This window comes from Girardinichthys multiradiatus, chromosome 23 (genome assembly GCF_021462225.1).
Source record: "Girardinichthys multiradiatus isolate DD_20200921_A chromosome 23, DD_fGirMul_XY1, whole genome shotgun sequence".
Lineage (NCBI taxonomy): Eukaryota > Metazoa > Chordata > Actinopteri > Cyprinodontiformes > Goodeidae > Girardinichthys > Girardinichthys multiradiatus.
Genome location: NC_061815.1, coordinates 45,805,195 through 45,823,832, shown reverse-complemented (window position 1 = coordinate 45,823,832; position 18,638 = coordinate 45,805,195). Strand labels below are relative to the sequence as shown.

General features: G+C 38.7%; 1 protein-coding gene across 1 annotated transcript in view; it reads left to right on the top strand.

The window, feature by feature from the left end:
• Nucleotides 1-61: 61 nt before the first annotated feature.
• phox2bb (paired like homeobox 2Bb) overlaps nucleotides 62-18,638 on the top strand; it is a 62,377-nt gene continuing 43,800 nt past the window's right edge. The window contains exon 1 of the mRNA XM_047353075.1: nucleotides 62-385. The gene's annotated coding sequence lies outside the window, so the exon portion shown is untranslated. The remainder of the gene's footprint in view (nucleotides 386-18,638) is intronic.

Below are 18,638 nucleotides of genomic sequence, written 5' to 3'. Positions count from 1 at the left end.
CGGTTGAAACGTTTTAAAATCTTACATCTGACCGATTCTGAGGGGCATACATCTGAAGATTATCGGCAGCAGTGTCGCAGGATGATGTGTTTGCTGCAGATGCCATTTGAAAATATAGGCAGTGTAAGCACTGTAGAATCTAATTATTTCTTTGCAAAACCTAATTAGGCATTAAAAAAGGTTAACGCCAGCGCCTGAAACGTTTTTGTTTAATAATCCCATTACTGCCGGCTCATCATGTATAAAATGGTGCAGGAGGACACTAAGTTTCCACTTGTTAAAGGGAATCTCTGAGAAATAGTCGCAGGTTTTTGACACTGTCTCCGATTGGGAAATTAGGGCTTGTAATTAAACAGCGGAGGCTCAGCTCAGCACATCGCACAGAGTAAGTAAAGCTGCGGCGCCCGGCCTGCTTTGCATGCATTTTCTATGTTTAATTGATGCTTCTGTTTGCCTGCTGTGAAACAATTTTCTCTTTAAAATTTCGTCAAAATGTTTGGGGATCAAAGAACTCAATACGCTGTAGCACAGTATCTCATATAGGCGTTTTTCGAAAGCGTCAGCTCCTTTCGGACTGGTAATAGTCACCAGAGAGCTCAAGGTGAGAATTTAAATGAGACATTTCTGACTGAGTTTTAATTTGGCGCCGCTCCATAGGGAAAACGGAGAGAGAAATGTGCCGCAAACCCATTACTCGCGTGCGCATGTTTTACGACATAAAAATAATTAACCTATATTAACCTATATTCTCTATATTTAAAAAAAAAACCCTGCATGCTTTACATGACCTTTAACCAGATTTAGTGCCTTTTAATGGTTTAAATGTTTAAATGGGCACAATTTTTTCGTAAAAAATGCTTGATGCTATATATTCCCTATGAATAACTCATTTCGATCACATGACTTTTAAAATATAAATCAAAACATCAATCACATGTACAATGCGGTATGTTTAGAAAGCCTGATTGTAAGCTTTTCCCGTTTTATTATTCGTTTAAAAACACAGAGAATAACTGAAACGCAATAATATCCTACTTCATCGAGGAGTGCTAATAGGTGAAAGAGAGAAAACGCCCTGTAAATATTATAGATCTTAAAGTATTTTATTCGAAGTTTCATGATTTGACACAATTTGTGGAATTTATTTCAGAGGAAAAAAATATATATTGATGAAGGTTTTTAAAAGAATAATGCAACCTTCAACATTTACTTTAACTTTTAAATTAGCATATGAAATATTAATATTTTTTTGTGTCTGTTTACTGCAGCATTTTTACGAATTCCAACAACATCTCGACAAAAAAAATCTTCAGCTTTCTTTCTTCGATCTTTTCCTTTAAAGCTTTTTTATTCGTCTTCAACATCAGCAGACACAGAAAGGACTGTGATGGCGCACTGAAGGAAAAGAGCTCAGAAAGAAATAAACCATGTCTCCATCTCAGCCTCTGGATGGATTCTGCTAAAAACAAACAGGGCGTGGAAGGAGATGAAAAATAGGAACAGACGAGTTGTTTGATGGGGATGAGAGGAAGGACACGGTGAATTTTCCCTAAAGAAACAACCGATTTTTCTGCTCTTTTTCCTCTTTGTTGCGCCGTCAGAAACGTGTTTCTGTGTTCAGTTTTACTTAAGTGTAATAAAGGATAAAGGCGCATTTAATTTGAGACTCAAGATAAAAAAAAACAAAAAAACATTTAAAATAAGATATACAATTTAAGAAATGTTTTAAAAAATTGGTGAATGTCAATAATCGTTAATCACAAATTTTCCGTTTTACAAACGTTTAAAATTATTCAAGATTTCGCTGCATATATTTGCAAACAATATAAGGTATAGCATTGATGCATCTGTTGTTACTAAGTTTTTTGCCCATCATAATTATTTTTTGAAATAGATATAACCTCCCAAAAATGTCAAAATATTAAAGTTTCTCTTATAATTAAAAACGCTGATATTAAAATGACTTTGTAGTTTTGTAACTTTAAAACTGAAACAAATAAATAAGGTTACCCAGTCTAATAAGGCGCAGAAATGATCTAACATATCTTGTAGGCTACCGTTTAATTTAAATCCCTGAATATATCAACAGTCAACGTCTGGCCTCTGCGCACTTTATCATCATAAAAAGGATCTGCAGGAATCTTCTAGTTTCCCTCAAAGAAAACATCTTCAAGGAGATGTTTTCCTCCAGGCTCCAGTTCCCTGTGTTTTTAAATGCATTGACTTTTCCTTTTGACATCATTTGTTATATCCTCTGGGTGTTTTATCTCGCCACGCCACTATGCCGCATGCATCCATGTTCAGGATCTTACAGCGCATGGAAAATCTTGCCTCTATACGCTATTTTTTTTTTTTTTTTTTTTTGTATTGGTACCAAAAGCATCACTGAGACAACCTGAGGCAACAGTGAAGATACAATTCAAACATTACAAAAGAACAAGAAAAAACGGGTTTTATGACGTGAAATCATATTGTCAGTCTACTCTAGATTAAACAGGCGGGATATGTCCGCTGATGTTGGTTTTCTTTGATAACAGCTCATTGTTTCGTGATTAATCAGATGATATCTGATGGCATCCCCGAACCCCTGAGCTGCCTGACACACAGAGAAAGGGGGCTAAAAGCAGTATTTTGCCCTTTTTGCTCGATAAAGCTATGTTTGTTTGTGACTTGAATAGGGGCCCATAATGGAACTGATGGCATCAGGATTGTCACCACAAATGGTCTGGGCGTTTTGCGGGGCTGTTTGACAGAGCCTATTATGTCATTGGTCACGTCCCTCCACTCCTTGCTTGCTCGGGTTTCAATGGGAGTGAATTAATCATATGGTTTGAGAGGGATCAGCCAACTTAATGCACTTTGTGTCGCGGTCCACGGTGATCCAGGACCTTAAATATATCAGTGTGTACCTGCAGACTGAAAATGGTTCTGAAGGGACAGCTCCAAATTACTGTTAAAGATCATATCAACGGTCCAGCAAAATATTTCCTCCTAAAATGAACCTGTACAATACTACTTTTTATTGACATCTTCACAACTCTCTTTTGATCGTCTTTGCTCTTCGTGTTTCAAATCTCTTGCAGTGAAAGATGAAGAACGTCTTAAAGAATTATGAAATTAACACAATTTGAATTCAGATGGCCTAATTTTTCATGATCTAAATTCAGTCAATTGAAAATACATTTTCAATTCTAACCTAATATATTTAAATCTTTGCATTTGTAAATAATAAGAACGAGTGCAGTGACCCTGCACTATAAAACTGAATTTTGGAGGCAGTAAAGATTAGCCATTAAACGATTTTAGGTTTAAATCACATGTATTATTATGAAAATATAATGTTTAATAATGGTTAAGTTATAACAACATTAACTCAGTTTTATCCCCTAGCAAATCTAAACAGTTTAAAATGTCAGATGAGGATGTTGGATCATTCGGCTGCCATCCTCAGTTCTTATACGAGGTGTCAATCAAAAAAGCACATTGAGGAAACAAATAGACATTCATTTAAATTAGTGTGACATTAGCACTGATTAGAAATTTGTCTGTTTAACAGGTATAAGACACTTACTTAAGCACATTTTTAAAGTATACCTTTTCTAACTAAAGACTCATTTGCTCAACTGTTTTTTCTTCCAATGTTCAAAATAAATATTACTAAAAAAGTAATTAACTTTTCAAAGGTCTTTGGTGGCATAAAACCTTAATGACAACCACCGCTTCCAGAGACAACGACTTCCTCGTCACTGTGGCTCAACTAGTAAAATCTGGATACAAACTTACATTCTTACTGAGCCAAGTCTTATGTGAGTTCTTGAATTCGACGAAGTTTATATATTAATTTATAAAGCAACCCATCTGAACATATCAGCGTTACGGTTCTCTTCTGGAGACTGCCCACAACAAATGGCATTGACTGAACCAACATCTTTACTTAAATTTAAATGAATGTTTAAGTGCTATTTATTACCGGAATAGTTTGTCATTAAAACATAAGCACAGTTGAATATTACTTTTACGAATTAATATGCTTGGATAAACTTCATACAATAGCTAATATTTAATACACTCCAAGATTCATTTTTATAGTGTAGGATCACAGCCCCGCAAGATTTCAAGTCAAAACGATGTACATTTGTGAAAAGTCTCCTATAATAGAATTAAATTTATAATATAAAAACAAATCTTTTATATTTAAATTGTATTAATACAGAAACCGACACAATACCTGCTTTGTTTAACTAAATTAAACGTGTGTACCTGGGATGAGCAGTTATTTTAAAAATTGAAATTTATTTGGGTCTCATTTAGCTGTTAAACTTAGATAATTTCTACTGACAAATATTTATTCACTCATTTATGTGTAAATTGTTACAGCAGGTTGTTCATGTTTGAGGAAATGGCCACCTTGAAGTTATCAGCCCCCGACTGGACAACATGTAAAGCTTTTCAAAAAGAATCCATTCTCTTTATCAATTATACAGTTATATAAGAAAGCCTATTTTAAACTTAAAACACCGCCACCGTCGGTTTGCCGGGAGGATAAGGTTATTGCTTTATCAACCACAATCTGGATGTGAATTAATCAAAGTTCTCTGCGTTGGAGCACCTATATGCCTGAGCATTGTTTGGCTGTAATGGATGGCTTTAAATTTTGACGTTATTATTTCCCGTCATTTCTGGAAACAAATTGAACATTTATTGCATATATATTAAAAATTATACAGTCGTCGGGAGAGGCTGATGTCTCTTTTATTGAGGCGCACCGAGAGGTGAGGTCTCACCGGATCAATTTCGCTGTCTTGTTACTCCCGCAAGAGGATGTTTGGAAAATGCCTGCACCGCTAAATTGATTCAGAAACGAATTCATAACTTGAGGCGTTTAAGCAGTTCCGCAGCGCCCAGTTTTTAATCCTCACTCTTTCTTGTATTTCAGATTGAGATTGCTTTGGGCATCCAAAGTTTTTGCAGCATCCTGCTGTTTATTCTCATTTTTTTTTTTTTTTTTGCGGCCGTTTGTTGGCGTTTGCCTCTTTTTCATTCTTTGTTTAAAAAATGCATTTAATACACTGGGTTTTGGGTGGCTTCACAAACATAGCCATTAAGGAGTCACAATGCTTTTATTGTGCACTTGATCTGAAAATAGAGGCCGGTCTGACTGCGGGATCCAGACGAACCTATGGAAAAGGCCTCGTCTTTGTCTGCCTGTACCGAGATGAATGGTCCGTGTCAACCAGATGATTAGTTTGCACTATTAAATTGTCAAAAAGGAAGGATTTTCCCCCAATAATGCCTTTTGGTGAAGAATTATGGAATTCAGAGTTGTTTGTAACTGCTGGGGGACTTGTAGGGCTTTGCGGGGGCGAGGGCGAAGGTCAGTCAGAGTTCTCAGCGCTACGACCAGTGTGGCGCAGTCAGAGGGGACGTGCAGACAAATGCGGGTCTATTTGCTGCTCCATGGGAAGATTAATTTTACACATTTTCCAAGACGAACGAGATCAATGTGATAACACTCTGATTCAGTAGCCGTTGTACAAACTGCGCAAAATTCGTGCGCAAAAAAGTTAATCACACCATTACAGTCACCCAAAAAGCATCCAAAGGGAGAATACGCGACCTAAAGCTGACCCTTCATCATTCATACCTTTGCAGTTTCAGCTATCGTGTACCTGACTTTTTTTCAGTGCAAAATGGTGCCATCTTCTACAGAATATTTTGTACCAAACGTGCGCCATTTCATACCCATCAAGAGAACGTGGCCCTACCTATTTTTCTGTAATCTGCTCCCAGTTTTCTGTATGGGATAGTAGCTGTTTGACTTCAGTAATAAAAAAAAAATCCCGCTATCTTCCAGCAGGAGTTGATCTGGAGTGATTTTGGTTTGATCAGAAGTCATAATCTGTCATCAGATGGGATCAGAACCAAAATAAACTGTAATAGTGAGAAAAACAAAGTTCTCAGATGATAATATCGGACTAAATTGAATTACACATGAGATTTGAGTTTACAATTTATGACAAAAAAAAAGAACTATAGGCCATTGTGTAAGCATATAAGCTCAAAATGCTTTACGGGTATAAAAAGAAAATTGACTTGAAGCTTTGTTAAAATCACTATTTTGAGGGGTCTTACAAAGGTTGTTCTAACATATCAAATCTGTCTATTTTGCCCTTTAGCAACAGTAAGACTGCATTGCAATAACGCATTAAAGTTGATGTTTATTCACTCGTCAAACTCTTGTAATTTGCATTTGTGAAAGAAACTTATGTGGGCACCACCTGGGCTCTGGCCCGGGGACCCACATCCCCCTAAAGCAACAGATGTAAATAAGTAGTTGATAATGCTGATGCAATAGGCAACAAACACATTTAAGTAATCAAATGAACCCTAACTGAAACTTTAATTTCATTTTTAAAAATGTGACTCCTGCTAAAATGCAGAAGTGCCAACAGTAAAACTGCATGCAGTGGCGCCAGAAGTGTCGCCACACATGAGCCGTCTATCTGTGTGCCTTGTCAGGCATCTCCATGCAGGAAACCCCCTTCAGTCCCACCCAACCTCTATTCTAGTGCCAACGTTTTGTGTTAAATGTTAACAACTTGGACTGATCCATTTAATCGGCAACAACAAAACTGTGTTGACTCTAACACTCGCTTTCATTGTGCGCATTATTCGCCTGCCCTCTCTTGAAGATTTATGTATTTTTGATATTAAATTCCTTCTGTCATCAAGACTGCTCTCTTGTTGACTTTTCTTGACCCATTGACCCTGTTCCCTAAACTTTCCCATATTTAAGGCGGGAGCTGCAACTTCCCTCCCGCAGGCTCCTTCTGCTGTGGCTCCTTCTGTTGGCATGTGCTGTTTGCACTGTTCTTGAACTTCAGTGAGCTGCCTTGTCCCCATCCTGTACTCTGAACTCTGCACAACAATCTTCCTCGAAAATAACGCCGCATTGTTCAGAAACTTCTGAAGTCATTTGAAGGAAACCAGATGAAATTGAGGTTTTTAAGTAGGCAGCAGCTGATTCTTAAGGCACTAAAAACTTCAGTCATAATCTGCACCCCCTCCTCCCCAGAGTGGCCATACACCTTGGCCATATATTCGTCCATGTCGCCTATACAAGCCTCCCTCTGGCTGCCCAGCTTGCTAATTAGTTAAACAAACCCTGATACTAATGGTCCCACTGGCCTGGTGAGCTCTGGGGTTTTTGTTCGCCTACTTTGCCCCAACTTCTCCTGCTGGAGACTTGGCCCTGCTGACCTGAGCTATCACGACTCTGCGAAGACTCTTGGACCGCCGTGGCCGGAGTCCATCCCCCCCAGGGGCCAAAGGGCAACGTCCAAAGCCCGGGAATGCCACCACCAGCTGCTTGCAGTGACACCACTTACAAAAGAAGCTTGGTTAGCCATCCTTCTATGGGCTGTCAGTGTTGTAACAGAGCTGGACTGACATTTATTTGCTCACTGGACCAAAAAGTGGAGGTTTGGACTATGGAAAGAGTAAAAATTCATATGCTGCTGTAAATTCAACAACATTTGATAAAGCACCTTTAACAAAAATTTAGTTTGAAATGTAAAAGTCAGATTTAAACTTCCAAAAGCACATGCAACTTTAAACATATATACAAAGTTCATAAACATGATTTTTCATATTAAAAAGTCTAATAAAGATTATGCATATTCACTGCTGAATTTGGAAAAGCAAAAACATAAATGAAATGCTAGGATTTGTGCTCAAAAACCTTTTTTTTAATTCTTATTTTACTGATAAATACAAGGGCATCAACAAAGATATTGCTTCTGAGTTCTTTTACGAAGAATACATACTTTTTAACCTTGCATGAATTGTTAATCATAAAAACACCTTTCAAGAAAATCTCTTAATTAAATCAATGTTTAAGGTATCTGCTCTAAAGGTGCTGTTTCCATGTTTGCAGTTAATTCTAACAAAAGCAATGGGTCCAACATGAAAAAAAACAAAAAACATGCACATCCAAAAATCCACTGCATTGGAACCAGGAAATGTCCTTTTTGAGGACATTCCAGCTGTTTTTAATGTAACATTGGTGTTACTTGTCTAAGTGGGCCTCTTTAAATGCAATATTTATGGTGGATTTCATTAACTGTCAGCAACACTCTGATTCTTTGTGACACAAGGTATGGGGTTAAAAGTCCATGTTATCCGGGGCGTTGCTGTAAAATATGGTCAGGATAAAACCTTTCATTTTTCTCAGACGACAATAGATTTAGAACCTCATGCACTTTTAAATCATGAATTAAAATGTTTGATACTGTTTTCTAAATTATTAAGTTTGTCAATTATTGAGTAGTAAAATGTAGGGATTTATATTGCTTTAAATCAATTGCTTTTATTAAAGCCACAAAACCTATCTGCTATAAAGTATGGCTGTAACCCCCCACACCAGTTAATCCTACTTCATATCAGCCTTTTGAATATATTATCATGGAATAATCGGAAGTTTAGAGTGTCAGAAGGAGTTGTACATGCATCTATCCCACTTTTTGGAACATTTTTTACACTATTATATTTTTGTTTATTCAGCAGCAACCAAACTTTTATAAAAAAAAAAGATTGTATATAAATAAAGTAGAATACAATTGAAAAGTCCATTTATTTCAGAAAAGCAATTCAAAAGTTATAACAAAGTATATGCAAAAATTACCTGGTTGGGGCTGCTTTTGCATGAAATACTGCATCACCACATCAGTGCAGCGTGGTGTAGAAGCGATCAGTCTGTGGTTCCGCTGAGAAGTTAAGGAAGCTCAGGTTGCTTTAGTAGATTTATGGCTTTACTCGTTATACCAGTTTGCTCACCAATCAAGCACAATGATACCACGGTCATTAAAACAGGTAGTGGTAGTTTTGAAAAATGAAATCAGCATCTCAATAACACTTGTCGGCGGAGGGAAGTATGAATTGCTCGGTTGTGTTAACGTTGGCCTTGAAGAAAGCTAGTAGACCAACACCAGCAGATGACACGTGGAAACTGTCTGTGGAACACTGATTTCAAAATGAAATAGCCTGTATTCTCCTTAGCCCAGATAAGACACTACTTACATTGTTTCTAGTTTAGGAGTTTTTTAACACAGAAAATGTGATAGTTGTAGCCAGCATCTGGAACCGGATGTGGTTGCAGTTGAAGCACCGACCTCAGTCACATTCCCCATAGGGCATCTTCTCAAAACTTTTAATCAGGCTTTTCCTCAAAATCCTCTTAAAGCTGCACTTGAAAGCTTTCACTTTTGCTTGTGCAGCATGTTCTATAACTCGTTTTTCCTCCACTTAACTTTCCAATAATAGGCTGTTCACTTGGTGAACAGCCTATTATTAAAAGTTAAAAGTTATGACCTTTTGTGGCTTACCCTCTAAGAGTAGGGTGTCAATGACTGTCAACTGTCATGACAAAAGTCTTCCCCATGATTTTCTAACCTGACTGTACTTTGTTTTTTAACATTTTTATTGGTCTTATGTGATCTAATTTTCGGAAACTGAAATTTGGGGTTCCATCAGCGTTAAGCCATAATCACCAACGTTTCACTTTTTGAAGGTTACTCAATTAACTTCACTTGTCCATAATATTCAAATTTATTGTGATGCGCCAGTAAATTTGATTAAATATTATCCAACATTACTTCAGTTTGTCCATATCAATAAAAAAAGAAAGCACACAACCCATCTTTAATCATTAAATAAACTCAAGTATTGTTCATTATGCTTCGCCAAGCCAAACATTGGTTGGAGGTTTGTGAACCGTGCTTTGCCTTTTCGTCCTTAAACTGTTCTGCTTCCTACCCTGCGCGCAGTGCGGTTAACACCGGCCCCATTACACGTTGTCATCCGCGGCTCTCGGTTGTTATTCGGACAATGTTTGGCCATTTATCCGGCCTGTGTCTGCGCGCTCCGTGGAGGTCTCGACAGAAATTGATACTAATTGCGGGGACTGTACACTGCTGGCCGCTGGAGCGCCTGCAGGCAGCTGAAGGACCTGCTTGTCACCGCCTAATTGACAAGGGCTTGTCTGTCCTGGGAGCAGCTGGTCCTAAGCACTGGCGCACAATCGCAATCTTGACACGGCCTCCACTCGCCTGGAGGAGTTTTGAGGGGAAACGCGGTTAAAGGGAGATTTATTGAATCTCCCTTTGGGTGACGGTGTATTAAGTACGCAATATAGGCTTATTTCCACGGGTGCAAAAGGGAGCCACGCTCCGGGTATTAATAACACAAGGTCGCAATTAGGCCAGACAGGTGACATTTCTTGTGACATTATAAATCACCGCAAACAAGACAGGAGCGAGTAAATAAAAGCGCTGGGAAATCGGTTTTAGCTGCAAGTTATTTTACTTTGCACAGCTACGTGGCGCACAATGAGCCTATGTGCACAAATTGCATAAATGCAGGAGGGGTATGTGTCTCACTAGTCATTCTACCGAGTCAGACACAAATAACATCAGCTCTCACAGTAAAATAATCGATTCATTATTCTGGTATGTTTCTGTTAGAGCGTGCCATTATGGCTGAATACATCAAGAGGAAAAAGCAAAGCAAGTATTGTTTTGGTCTGCGAATGAAAAAAGGTTTGTCTCAACTTTCCCACTGCCTGTAAAGAAACGCTGCTTTTCTGTCCCCTTTTGAACTGAAAATCGTGATTTTTCCCCTGGTGATCCCCGGACGCGCTCCTTTCTTTCTGCGGAACAATGGCAACACTGGAGCACCCCGCCGGTGCGCCGCGGTTGGGGATCTCTCGGATTGTTTTGGACATCTTTGGATTTCATCAATCAAAATGACTGCAGTTTTCCATAAAAATGCTGAAATTTGGTGCTGGAACAGAGCGCGCAAGGTAGAAAATACGAAGCTGTCCCTCTCGATGATAAATGGCCATCCTTTGATTGCGCAAATAGAGAAATTCGTGCCGCAGCACTGGGAAACAGGCGAAGGTTGTTGAAAAAGGAGACTTGTAGTCTTGCGTCAGATCATGACATAGATGAATAAAAGCCGAACATTAGGTTCTAAAAGCAACCGCATTTTCCCAAACCAATGAAATCTGGGGGACTTTAGAGCAAATGATGTGGAAATATAACCTAAAGGGCATTTAGCAGAATTATTACCACTTTCCATGCAATACTACAACCACAACATCGAAAAGGTTTTCTCTTCCGTTTTTCAGTGACAAACAGGCTACTTGTGCCACATAGTGACATTAGACGTTCGTACCAGATTATGGCAGTAACAAACCAGATTGGAACCCATAAACATGCAAGAAGCTCATGAAACTGCAACAACGTCTGTGTTCCTATTTTAAACCCATAAACCCCTATTCACATTCACATTAATACCCAGATATCTATAGCATATTTTAGTATCTCAGCTGGATCAGACCAGTAAAAAACAACATTTTGTTTTCCTAAATAACAATAATGATTTTATACAGACACCTCTCAAGGTGATTTCTTCTAAATGGCCTTAATACCACGCCTAATTATCTTTCATTGACAGTTTGTCCCGCCTGGGGTCGGCAGGTCAACAGTTGCAGATTAATGGCATCAGGAGGAGCAAACAAGGAAAAGTGACTGTAAAACCACCATATTGGTTTATAATTTGTTTAATGATTTGACTTTAAATGTTCTCCATTGAAGGTCAGGAGACCATCCCCCTAATAATCTCTGACATCATCTCAAATGATGCTTTTATTTATCAAGGGAAAAACATTACTCAAACCACCATGGCCCTGTGTGAAAAAGCAATTGCCGGCTGGCTTGGCAATCAAACATTGCAATATCTAGTAATAAGTGTTTTTCAAAGACTGAAAAACAACCATGTTGTTCTGTTGAGACACTCATAGATAGATGTGTTGGTGTTCCTAGTATCATTTTCCTGCTGCATAACCCAAGTGGGCTTGATCATAACATCACTGATATTCTCCTTCAGTATTTTCTGGTGAGAGCAGAATTCATGATTCTATTAGTTATGACGAGATGTCCAAGCTTAAAGCAGTAAAGCATGCCTGGGCCTCACGCTGCCACAACCATGTTTGATTACAAATATAGTATTCTTTTTTTTAAATTGCTCTAAGTATTACACCAAATGTTATGGAATGTAGACCTTCCAAAAACTTTTATCTTGTCTGCCCACAGAATATTTCCTAAAAGTCTTGGGGAAAAAAAAAGATGTTTTTTGGGAAATGTGGGATGGGCTTTATTTTCTTTTGGGTCTACTGTAGTTTTGGTCTGAATTGCGAACTCTAAGGCAAGTGAAGTCTATAGAGCTTTAGATGTTCTGGGTTCCTTTGTGATTTCCAAGATGAGCCGTCATTGTCCTCTTGGGGTAATTTTGGTAAGCATTCTGTCACCACTGTTCCATGTTTTCTCCATTTGTGAATGATGGATTTCAGTGTGGTTTGCTTAAGTCTTAGAAATGGCTTTGCAACTGTTTTTACAATTATAGATGTCTTTGAGTCTGTTTCTCATCTGTTCTTGAATTTCTTTAGGTTGTGGCATGATGTATTGCTGTTCGAGATCAATTAACCTACTTCATGTTGTCAGACAGGCTGTTTAAGTGCTTTCTTGACTCTACTGACATGGCAGTAATCAAACCTGGGTGTGCCTTGGAAACTGAAACAAAAATTAAAGTGTGGCAATGACCTTTGCAGGTTGATTTGGATAGTTTCTCTTAGAGGACTTAATGAGCTAATTACCTCTATCAGAAAGATTGGATTAGAACCAGCTCTTACCAGTAAACTCCCAAGGATTATTAATGTCATTTGATTAGTTTTTCTGTGTTTGATTTTCTATATCATTGTAATGTTTTTCCTCATGCACAGCCCTTTGAGTGCCTTGTTGCTGAAAAGCGCTTTATAAATAAACTTGACTTAATAAATAAAATCCTAATTTAAAAACCTACCGTTTGATAGTGACATTTTAGTGATGTCCGCACAGTACATCTAACATCCGAACATATTATTCAAGGAAGAAATCTTTGTCTGCATTTGTTTCTGAACAGCAATAGAATCTTGAATCTCTGTCCTCATGTTTTATCTGCTTGCGCAGGAGTATTTTTGGTTCCATATACCTTATTTTATGTATACCATCCCCTCCATCCTCTTCCAGCAGATATAGCAGAACTGACTGACGTGTCGAGCTTGAAGAATTGTTTAATTTCAGGGCCCTGGCGTTTCCTGAGGTGAGGTCTGCATTGGCTGCTAATAGAGATCTAATTGATGGGCCGAGTCCCGTTTCCGTGCTCTCTCTCCTTTTATTGCGCCCTGGCGTCTGCTGTAAAATAGGTCTGTAATCAAATTCCGTTTATTCCTCCTGGAGCAGGATGAGAGCTCAGGGTTGCAGAGAAAGACAGAGATGGGGGCAAAAAAGAAAGTGAAGAAGAGAGGAAGAAATCATTATTAAAAAAGTTAGGCCTTGAGAAGAAATGCAACGTACTGGTGAGACTTGATGAAAAAGAAGGAAGCCCGCTGCAGAAACATATATTGTGCTCTCTTTTCTTTAAATAAACCTGTTATTTATACAGTGGGTTTAGCAGTCTTCAATGACTAGTTCTCTGGTTAATTTCTTTAAGGATATATTGGTTTGCAATATTTTTATATCCTTTTCCATAAATTCAAACCTACAAGTTATTTTAAATCAATAATAAAAGGCTTTTAGCAAATTGCTGTCTTTTACACTTACAAATCGGACACCGTCCCACTGTGTTTTCTGCAGTTTCTATCAGTGGTTCCCAATTAAGTTTCAGATACCAAACTGCAAAATTGTAGTCCAGAGACTATCAGGAGCATGGTTAGTTAAAGTCTAAAAAATCGTTAATAAAAAAGGGGCAGACGACAACACCAAAAGCTTAGTGCTGATTTAAATTATATATATCAGCGTCCTTAACTCAGCTGCTTATCTTTGCCGGTGTATGATTCTATGACTGTCTCCAAAGAGGATAAAACTGTACAGATTTTTTGCATTATTCTGTTGAATGAATCTTGGTGTTTTTCACCCTTTAATAATGACCTCAAGAAAGAAAGAGAGACTGTAATGGCTGCAGGTCCCTGCCTGTCTGTGATATGTGACTTACCCCTGGAGGAGCGCAGGTAAAAAACTGGTCATTCAATTTCAACATGTCCAAGCAAAGGGCTACGTTTAGGCAGCAGCAAAGCAACATTTTCTGTAAGTTTCACTCAAACAATTACAAGAAACAAAAACTGAATTGACTTTAATGACTTAATTAGAAAAAAATCCTTAAGGGAAAATCTCTGACTCAATATCTCACTTATTTAATATCTGTATTCAGGGGCCATATTGTGCTGATAGAGATTCTTGCAGTTGTACCACATCCTGCTGTTTACATTAAGTGAGATGGAGGAAAACAAGGTGAGAAGAAAATTAAAGAAAAAAGACCCAGAATACCATATGTTTGGTATGAAAAGAGAAGCAAATACACACTACAGTAAACTGAGTAACATTGGCATTACACCCTGATGTTAGGGGTGGTACCTTTCACATTTGAACCAATACGGTACTGATGCCCGGTACCTGAGAACTGGTATCAGTACTCAACGGTACCAGTTTTCGGTACTTTTGTGTGTGTTTTATGTGGTAATAAATATTAATTCGTTTAATAATAAAATCTCAGAATTTTTCAATTTAACATATTTGTTTCTTAATATATAAACTTTAATGAAGATATCAAAACAGCATCCAACTGTTTGTATTGTAACATCTCAGTTGTTTCATACATTTCTTCCCCCATGTTGCTGCAGACAACGAGTCGTTAACGGATGCAGGTGTAACAGTTGTGAAAAGGATCAATAACGTCACACTGGAACCAGGACCTGCGTCAGTTTATTCCTATAAAACACAGTGTAGGACACACTCAACCGTTGGGTATGGTTACAGTCACCGTCAAATCCCAGCAGCTCAGTTAGGCAGCTTCTGCCTTTTCATATTAACAATAAATGGAATAAAGAAAAAGAAAATCATGTACAAATCAGCATCAAAGAAATATGTTAATACATAATGCAAAATAATAAGAATAAAAAGCAAATTACAATACAAAACTCGAAATTCGTACTTTATATAAAAGAATGCATAAAGGACCTATTCTGTAATAAAATCATTAAATTAAAAGATGTAAAACTTCAACAGAAAACTGTGTATTCATCACATACCTATAAAACACAGAGTAGGACACACTCAACCGTTGGGTATGGTTACAGTCACGGTCAAATCCCTGCGGCCCAATAAGCACATTGTAGAGGGAAAAACTTCAGACAACTTTATAAGCGTGACGGTTTAATCTTAACCAAACCCAAAGCTTTTCTTTTAAAAACACTTAGGCAGTTAACATTATACTTTTATGCAACACAAAACGGTGAGAACTATTTTTAATGATATAAACATTATTAAGAGTGAGAGGTAGCGTTGGCACACATCCTACCAGCAGCGCAGTTAGGCAGCTTCTGCCTGGCTGCTGCAGCTACGTCACAGAGCCTTGCCATGTGCAACACGAATAACCGTACTCCTAGAACAATATTTACGGCAGGAACCAAAAATAAAAGCAGTATAAAACCTGCCGCAGTGCAAAAGCGATAACAAAATGTCAATTCAACAAAAAGGTGTTTTGAGAAGGTTCATAAGAAAAATAAAAATAAATAAATAAATAAATTTAACTCAGCTACACGGGCGTACTAACAATGCTGAATGCAGGAGTTGTAGCCATAGATCTGAGGCTAAAGAAAACTGCACTCTTCAGCCTTGAGAACAATCTTGTGCTTCACCAGGTGCTTCCTCAGATTAGAAGTATTCCTGCCGCTGGCCTTGCACTTCACCTCACAAATATTGCAGTGAGCGTAATCTGGATCACATTTTGAAAAGTGGAGTCATACTTTCAAGAGCTTTCTATCAGACACGCTTTGTTGAATGTACCAGTGGCTACTGACGTCATTGCACTCTTGTGCGTGCAATGTTGTGTTCATGTCTGGCATGCATAATCGCCCACTTTTCCACTCCCTCGGTGTCACAGTGATGCGTTTAGGTACCGAAACATGGTACCACTTGATTTTACGTGAATTGGTACTCGGTAGTACCGACGGAATTCGGTCGGTACTTATAAAAGTACCAAACTCGGTACACATTCCTACGTGATGTCCATAAAAATTACACGGATAGATACATTTCTCATTCTTGAAATTACATTACCCACGAAGGCAATCAGTCTTTACTATTAGAGCAACAGTGTGCTACAGTGTGCTATATCAACAGTGTGCCAAATCAACAAGTCACATCAAAACAGAGACTAAACATGTTAATGTTAGCCTAGCACTTCAGCAAACTGCTTTACATGGAAATATGAGGTCCTTTCAGATCATCCTTTTGTTTCAGGATCTATTGTTTATCACACATTTTGCAATCAACATGGAATATGTCTCTAATCCACCTTGGGAGGCAGTCATGAACACATATTCACTATAAGCTGCAAAAGGTAATACAGAATTGCAGAATGAGTGGGGCATAGTGCAAAGCAAAGACATCAGCTGTTCAGTCCACAGATGCGCTCATCATACAGTATTATCCTGAAGTGTCTATGTAATCTAAAAGATACATTGATCAGCAGAATTTGATCAGAATTGATTGGATAGATGTAATAACAAACTGAGGATGTGCACAACAACTTTGTTTGAATTTAAAGCACTCAGTGTATTTCGAAGGCGTGCATGACAATCCTGACACAGATCTCAGCATCGGGGAAATCCTCTGCAGTTGAACGTTCTGAGTAGTAAACCACACCCCTTTGATTCTGCAGTCACAGCGACATGAGCTGAAAGCTCTCAGGGCCCTTGATGGCTCACCTTGAATGATCTGAAAGGATAAAGTGATCTGTAAGAGGAGGTTGCATTTTTACTGCAGAACCATGAAGTGGAAGTGCCTGTGATCAACAGGAGCAAGGCATACGTTTATTGAAGGCTGCATATTGTGATAAAGTTCATTATTTTCCATAATGTCATGATGAAAATTTAACATTCATATATTTTAGATTCATTGCACACTAACTGAAATATTTCAGGTCTTTTATTGTCTTAATACGGATGATTTTGGCATACAGCTCATGAAAACCCAAAATTCCTATCTCACAAAATTAGCATATCATTAAAAGGGTCTCTAAACGAGCTATGAACCTAATCATCTGAATCAACGAGTTAACTCTAAACACCTGCAAAAGATTCCTGAGGCCTTTAAAACTCCCAGCCTGGTTCATCACTCAAAACCCCAATCATGGGTAAGACTGCCGACCTGACTGCTGTCCAGAAGGCCACTATTGACACCCTCAAGCAAGAGGGTAAGACACAGAAAGAAATTTCTGAACGAATAGGCTGTTCCCAGAGTGCTGTATCAAGGCACCTCAGTGGGAAGTCTGTGGGAAGGAAAAAGTGTGGCAGAAAACGCTGCACAACGAGAAGAGGTGACCGGACCCTGAGGAAGATTGTGGAGAAGGGCCGATTCCAGACCTTGGGGGACCTGCGGAAGCAGTGGACTGAGTCTGGAGTAGAAACATCCAGAGCCACCGTGCACAGGCGTGTGCAGGAAATGGGCTACAGGTGCCGCATTCCCCAGGTCAAGCCACTTTTGAACCAGAAACAGCGGCAGAAGCGCCTGACCTGGGCTACAGAGAAGCACCACTGGACTGTTGCTCAGTGGTCCAAATTACCTTTTTCAGATGTCATTCGGAAATCAAGGTGCCAGAGTCTGGAGGAAGACTGGGGAGAAGGAAATGCCAAAATGCCAGAAGTCCACTGTCAAGTACCCACAGTCAGTGATGGTCTGGGGTGCCGTGTCAGCTGCTGGTGTTGGTCCACTGTGTTTTATCAAGGGCAGGGTCAATGCAGCTAGCTATCAGGAGATTTTGGAGCACTTCATGCTTCCATCTGCTGAAAAGCTTTATGGAGATGAAGATTTCATTTTTCAGCACGACCTGGCACCTGCTCACAGTGCCAAAACCACTGGTAAATGGTTTACTGACCATGGTATCACTGTGCTCAATTGGCCTGCCAACTCTCCTGACCTGAACCCCATAGAGAATCTGTGGGATATTGTGAAGAGAACGTTGTTAGACTCAAGACCCAACACTCTGGATGAGCTAAAGGCCGCTATCGAAGCATCCTGGGCCTCCATAAGACCTCAGCAGTGCCACAGGCTGATTGCCTCCATGCCACGCCGCATTGAAGCAGTCATTTCTGCCAGAGGATTCCCGACTAAGTATTGAGTGCATAACTGTACATGATTATTTGAAGGTTGACGTTTTTTGTATTAAAAACACTTTTCTTTTATTGGTCGGATGAAATATGCAAATTTTGTGAGATAGGAATTTTGGGTTTTCATGAGCTGTATGCCAAAATCATCCGTATTAAGACAATAACAGACCTGAAATATTTCATTTAGTGTGCAATGAATCTAAAATATATGAATGTTAAATTTTCATCATTACATTATAGAAAATAATGAACTTTATCACAATATGCTAATATTTTGAGAAGGACCTGTATATCTTTAAAAACAGACTCCTGTTGAAAAGGATACTTCTGCATCCAGAACGTCACTGTGACCGTGTTAAGTGCAGCATCGAATTCA